Source organism: Lampetra planeri, unplaced genomic scaffold, assembly GCF_965212315.1.
Source record: "Lampetra planeri unplaced genomic scaffold, kcLamPlan1.2.h2 scaffold_1327, whole genome shotgun sequence".
Taxonomy (NCBI): Eukaryota; Metazoa; Chordata; class Hyperoartia; order Petromyzontiformes; family Petromyzontidae; genus Lampetra; species Lampetra planeri.
The window spans coordinates 1-7068 of record NW_027614044.1 but is presented as its reverse complement, the minus strand read 5'-3'; the positions used below and the strand labels follow the sequence as shown (position 1 = coordinate 7068).

At 65.0% G+C, this 7068-nt stretch overlaps 1 long non-coding RNA gene across 1 annotated transcript; it reads left to right on the top strand.

The window, feature by feature from the left end:
- Positions 1-3116: 3116 nt before the first annotated feature.
- On the top strand, positions 3117-6883 carry LOC144739136 (uncharacterized). Its single transcript, XR_013589361.1, has 3 exons — positions 3117-3192; positions 5927-5978; positions 6683-6883. It is a non-coding gene; the product is annotated as an uncharacterized LOC144739136 (long non-coding RNA).
- Positions 6884-7068: the final 185 nt, after the last annotated feature.

Below are 7068 nucleotides of genomic sequence, written 5' to 3'. Positions count from 1 at the left end.
CACTCACCCCACCCACACCACCCACTCACCCACTCACCCACCCACCACCCACCCCTCACCCACCCACTCACCCACCACCACTCACCCACCCACTCACCACCCACCCACCCACTCACCCACCACCCACCCACCCACCCCACCCACCCACCCACCCTCACCCACCCACCCACCCACTCACCCACCCACTCACTCACCCACCCACCCACCCACTCACCCATCCACTCACCCACTCAATCAGCCACTCACCACTCACCTCACCCACTCACTCACTCAGCCACTCACTCACTCAGCCACTCACTCACCCACTCACCCACTCACTCAGCCACTCACCCTCTCACTCAGCCACTCACTCAGCCACTCACCCATTCAGCCACTCACTCAGCCACTCACACACTCAGCCACTCACCCACTCAGCCACTCACTCACCCACCCCACCCACTCACTCACCCACCCACTCACCCACTCACTCACTCACCCACTCACCCACCCACTCACCCCACTCACTCTCTCACTCAGCCACACCCATTCAGCCACTCACCCACTCCTCACTCACCCCCACACACCCACTCACTCCTCACTCACCCACCCACTCACCCATCAGCCACTCACCCATTCAGCCGCTCACTCAACCACCCAACCACCCACCCACTCCCCACTCACTCACCCACCACTTACTCGCCCACCCACTCACCCACACTCCCCCCCCACTCACCCATCAGCCACTCACCCATTCAGCCACCACACTCCCACCCACCACACCCCACTCAGCCCATCACCTCACCACTCCTCACCACACCCCTCACCCATCAGCCACTCACCCATTCAGCGCACCAACCCACCACCACCACCACCACCCACTCACCCACCCACCCCTCACTCACACCACCCCCCCCACCCATCACCACCCTCACCACTACCCCCCACTCCACCCACCATACCACCACCTCACCCTCACTCCCACCCCACCCCCCCCACCCACCTCACCCCCACTCCCCCACCCACCCACCCCCCCACCACCCACCCACCCCCCCCACCCACCCCCCCCTCACCCCCCACACCCCCACCCACCCACCCCCCCCACCCACCCACCCCCACCCCCCCCCCCACCCCACCCCCCCCCCCCCACCCACCCCCCCCCCCACCCACCCCACCCCCCCCACCCACCCCCCCCCCCCCCCACCCCACCCCCCCCACCCCACCCCCCCCCCCCCACCCACCCACCCACCCCACCCCCCCCCCCCCCCACCCCCACCCCCCCCCACCCACCCCCCCACCCCCCACCCCCACCCACCCCCCCACCCACCCACCCCCACCCCCCCCACCCCCCCCCCACCCCCCCACCCCCCCCCCACCCACCCCCCCCCCCCCCCACCCCCCACCCACCCCCCACCCCCCCCCCCCCCCCACACCCCCACCCCCCCCACCCACCCCCCCCCCCCCCCCCCCCACCCCCCACCCCCCCCCCCACCACCCCCCCCCCCCCCCCCCCCCCCCACCCCCCCCCACCCACCCCACCCCCCACCCCCCACCCACCCCCCCCACCCCACCCACCCCCCCACCACCCACCCCCCCCACCCCCCACCCCCCCCCCCACCCACCCCCCACCCCACCCACCCCCCCACCCACCCCCCCCCCCCCCCCACCCCCCCACCCCCCCCCCCCCACCCACCCACCCCCCCCCCCCCACCCCACCCCCACCACCCCCCACCCACCCCCCCCCCCCCCACCCACCCCCACCCCCCACCCACCACCCACCCCCCCCACCCACCACCCACCCACCCCCCCCACCCCCCACCCACCCACCCTCACCACCCCCCCCCCCACCCCACCCCCCACCCACTCCACCCACCACCCACCCACCCCCCACCCCCCACCCACCACCCACCCCCCCCACCCACCCACCCCCCACCCACCCACCCACCCACCCCCCCCACCCACCCCCCACCCCACCCACCCACCCACCCCCCCACCCACCCCACCCCCCCACCCACCCACCCACCACCACCCACCACCCACCCACCCACCCACCCACCACCCACCCCCACCCACCACCCACCCACCCACCCCCCACCCACTCACCCCACCCACCCACCCACCCACCCACCCCACCCACCCACTCACCCCCACCACCCACACCCCCCCACCCCCCACCCACCCACCCCCACCCACTCACCCACCCACCCACTCACCCACCCACCCACCCACCCACCCCCCACCCACCCCCACCCACTCACCCCCCACCCACCCACTCACCCACCACCCACCCACTCACCCCCACTCACCCACCCCACCCACCCACTCACCTACCCACCTACTCACTCACCCCACCACCCACCCACTCACTCACCCACCCACTCACCCATCCACCCACCCACTCACCCATCCCCACCCACCCACTCACCCACCCACGCACTCCACCCACCCCCACCCACTCACCCACCCACTCACTCACTCAACCCACCCACCCACTCACTCACCCACCCACTCACCCATCCACCCACCCACTCACCCATCCACCCACCCACTCACTCACCCACCCACTCACTCACCCACCCACTCACCCACCCACCCACCCACTCACCCACCCACTCACTCACTCACCCACCCACCCACCCACTCACCCACCCACTCACTCACTCACCCACCCACCCACCCACTCACTCACTCACCCACCCACTCACCCACCCACCCACCCACCCACCCATCCACCCACTCACCCACCCACCCACCCACTCACCCACCCACCCACCCACTCACCCACCCACTCACTCATCTTCCGGAAGATGCTTCCGGAAGATGCTTCCGGAAGATGCTTCCGGAAGATGCTTCCGGAAGATGCTTCCGGAAGATGCTTCCGGAAGATGCTTCCGGAAGATGCTTCCGGAAGATGCTTCCGGAAGCATCTTCCGGAAGATGCTTCCGGAAGATGCTTCCGGAAGATGCTTCCGGAAGCATCTTCCGGAAGATGCTTCCGGAAGATGCTTCCGGAAGATGCTTCCGGAAGATGCTTCCGGAAGATGCTTCCGAAAGATGCTTCCGGAAGAATCTTCCGGAAGATGCTTCCGGAAGATGCTTCCGGAAGATGCTTCCGGAAGATGCTTCCGGAAGATGCTTCCGGAAGAGGAAGACCGGGCCCACTAAAACGCGATTCACTGCGACCTTGTGAGGGCCTTCCTCCTGCGCCTCCGTGAGGTTTTTATTTTAATTTTATTTTAATTTTAATTTTTCTAAATAATTTTACTCGCAATTTTGTGAATTGTTTGTCGTTGTTGTCGGTTCGTGTTGTTTGTTTGTCTGACGTCCGAGTTTTATTACATATTTCCGTGATGCTGGTGTGTGTGGGGAGCGCTGGTGCAGTGAGTGGGTGAGTCGGTGGGTGAGTGAGTGAGTGGGTGAGTGTGAGTGAGTTTGTGGTGAGTGAGTGGGTGGGTGAGTGAGTGGGTGAGTGAGTATGAGTGAGTTTGGGGTGAGTGTGGGGTGAGTGTGGGGTGAGTGTGGGGTGAGTGAGTGAGTGAGTCGGTGGGTAGTGAGTTAGTGTGGGGTGAGTGAGTGAGTGGGTAGGTGAGTGAGTGGGTAGGTGAGTGAGTGGGTGGGTGAGTGAGTTGGTGGGTGGGTGAGTTGGTGAGTGAGTGAGTCGGTGGGTAGTGAGTGAGTGTGGGGTGAGTGAGTGGGTAGGTGAGTGAGTGTGGGGTGAGTGAGTGAGTCGGTGGGTGGGTGAGTCGGTGGGTGAGTGGTTGGGTGAGTGAGTGAGTGTGGGGTGAGTGGGTGAGTGAGTGAGTGAGTGGGTGGGTGGGGTGGGTGAGTAAGTGAGTGGGTGGGTGAGTCGGTGGGTGAGTGGGTGGGTGAGTGAGTGTGAGTGAGTTTGTGGTGAGTGAGTGGGTGGGTGAGTGAGTGAGTGGGTGAGTGAGTGTGAGTGAGTTTGGGGTGAGTGTGGGGTGAGTGTGGGGTGAGTAAGTGAGTCGGTGGGTAGTGAGTTAGTGTGGGGTGAGTGAGTGGGTAGGTGAGTGAGTATGGGGTGAGTGTGGGGTGGGTGAGTGAGTCGGTGGGTGGGTGAGTGGGTGGGTGAGTGGGTGGGTGAGTGGGTGGGTGGGTGAGTGGGTGGGTGAGTGGGTGGGTGAGTGGGTGGGGTGGGTGAGTGAGTAGTTGAGTGGGTGGGTGGGGTGGGTGAGTGGGTGGGTGGGTGGGTGAGTGAGTAGTTGAGTGGGTGGGTGAGTGAGTGGGGTTGGTGGGTGAGTAAGTTTGGGGTGAGTGTGGGGTGGAGTGAGTGAGTGAGTCGGTGAGTAGTGAGTGAGTGTGGGGTGAGTGAGTGGGTGGGTGAGTGAGTGGGTGAGTGAGTGTGAGTGAGTTTGGGGTGAGTGTGGGGTGAGTGAGTCGGTGGGTAGTGAGTGAGTGTGGGGTGAGTGAGTGGGTGGGTGGTGGGTGGGTGGGTGAGTGAGTGAGTGGGTGGGTGAGTGAGTGGGTGATGAGTGAGTGAGTGGGTGAATGAGTGGGTGGGTGATTGAGTGAGTGGGTGAGTGAGTGAGTGGGTGGGTGTGAGTGGGGGGTGGGTGGGTGAGTGAGTGAGTGGGTGGTGGGTGGTGGGGTGGGTGGGTGAGTGAGTGAGTGAGTGGATGAGTGAGTGGGTGGGTGGGTGGGTGGGGTGAGTGAGTGGGTGGTGAGTGAGTGGGTGGGTGAGTGAGTGGGTGGGGGAGTGAGTGAGGGAGTGGGGTGAGTGAGTGAGTGGGTGGGGTGGGGTGGGTGGGTGAGTGAGGGTGGGTGGTGGGTGAGTGGGTGGGTGGGTGAGTGAGTGGGTGAGTGAGTGGGTGGAGGGGTGAGTGAGTGAGTGGGTGAGTGAGTGGGTGGGTGAGTGAGTGAGTGAGTGGGTGAGTGAGTGGGGTGGGTGAGTGAGTGGGTGGGTGAGTGAGTGGGTGAGTGAGTGTGAGTGAGTTTGGGGTGAGTGAGTCGGTGGGTAGTGAGTGAGTGAGTGGGTGAGTGAGTGGGTGGGTGAGTGAGTGAGTGGGTGAGTGAGTGGGTGGGTGAGTGAGTGGTGGGTGGTGAGTGAGTGGGTGAGTGAGTGGGTGAGTGAGTGTGAGTGAGTTTGGGGGTGAGTGAGTCGGTGGGTAGTGAGTGAGTGTGGGGTGAGTGAGTGGGTGGGTGGTGGGTGGTTGGGTGAGTGAGTGAGTGGGTGGGTGGGTGGGTGAGTGGGTGGGTGGGTGTGTGGGTGAGTGAGTGGGTGGCTGAGTGAGTGGGTGAGTGAGTGAGTGGGTGGGTGGGTGGGTGAGTGAGTGAGTGGGTGGTGGGTGAGTGGGTGGGTGGGTGAGTGAGTGGGTGGATGGGTGAGTGAGTGAGTGAGTGGGGTGAGTGAGTGGGTGGGTGAGTGAGTGAGTGAGTGGGTGAGTGAGTGGGTGGGTGAGTGAGTGGGTGGGTGAGTGAGTGGTGTGAGTGGTGGTGGGTGAGTGGGTGAGTGGGTGGGGTGAGTGGTGAGTGTGAGTGAGTTTGGGGTGAGTGAGTCGGTGGGTAGTGAGTGAGTGTGGGGTGAGTGAGTGTGGGGTGAGTGAGTGAGTGGGTGAGTGGGTGAGTGGGTGGGTGGGTGGGTGGGTGGGTGGGTGAGTGAGTGGGTGGGTGGGTGAGTGAGTGGGTGAGTGAGTGAGTGAGTGAGTGATGGAGTGAGTGGGTGAGTGAGTGGGTGAGTGAGTGAGTGGTGGGTGGGTGGGTGGGTGGGTGAGTGTGTGAGTGAGTGAGTGAGTGGGTGGGTGAGTGGGTGGGTGGGTGAGTGGGTGAGTGTGTGAGTGAGTGAGTGGGTGGGTGGGTGAGTGTGTGAGTGAGTGAGTGAGTGGGTGGGTGAGTGGGTGGTGGGTGATTGGGTGTGAAGCTCACTAACAGCACTTGCCCCTACAGGCTGCCAGAGGCTACACGGTGGAGCTTTGTATTTGTTATCTGCACCCAGGTAGCATCAGCATCATCATCACCATCATCAGCACCAGCTGCATCATGGACAAGTATGTTTACCACCCACCCACTCACCCACCCACTCACTCACCCACCCACCCACCCACTCACTCACCCACCCACTCACTCACCCACTCACCCACTCACTCACCCACCCACCCACCCACTCACCACCCCCCCCCACCCCCCACCCACTCACTCACCCACCCACTCCACACCCACTCACCCACTCACCACCCACCCACCCCCCACTCACTCCACCCCCACCCACCCACCCACTCACCCACCCACCCACTCACCCACCCACTCACCCACCCCCCCACTCACTCACCCACCCACTCCACCCACCCACCCACTCACCCACCCACTCACCCACCCACCCACTCACCCACCCCCCACCCACTCACCCACCCACTCACTCACTCACCCACCCACTCCCCCACCCACCCACTCACTCACCCACCCACTCACCCCCCACCCACCCACCACTCACCCACCCACCCACCCACCCACTCACCCACCCACCCACTCACTCACCCACCCACTCACCCACCCACCCACTCACCCACCCACTCACCCACCCACTCACCCACCCACCTACCCACCCACTCACTCACCCACCCACTCACTCACCCACCCGCCCACCCACCCACTCACCCACCCACCCTCTCACCCACCCACTCACTCACCCACCCACTCACCCACCCACTCACCCCACCCACTCACCCACCCACTCACCCACCTCTCTCCCTAGGGCAGCGATGCTCCTCAAGGAGTTCCCCCAGGGTGAGCATCTGAGTCGCCCGCTCACCCGGGGTGAGCTGCTCGCCCTCGCGCTGAGGCTCACCATCTTCGGCGCCATCAGCTACTACACCCTGCGGTGGATGATCGACGCCTTAGACCCAACTCGGAGGCAGAAACTGGAGGCTCAGAAACAGGTGGGTGAGTGGGTGGGTGGGTGGGTGAGTGGGTGGGTGGGTGAGTGGGTGAGTGGGTGGGTGGGTGGGTGAGTGGGTGAGTGGGTGAGTGGGTGGGTGGGTGAGTGGGTGGGTGGGTGGGTGGGTGGGTGGTGGGTGGGTGAGTGGGTGAGTGGGTTGGTGGGGTGAGTGGGTGGGTGGGTGAGTGGGTGAGTGGGTGGGT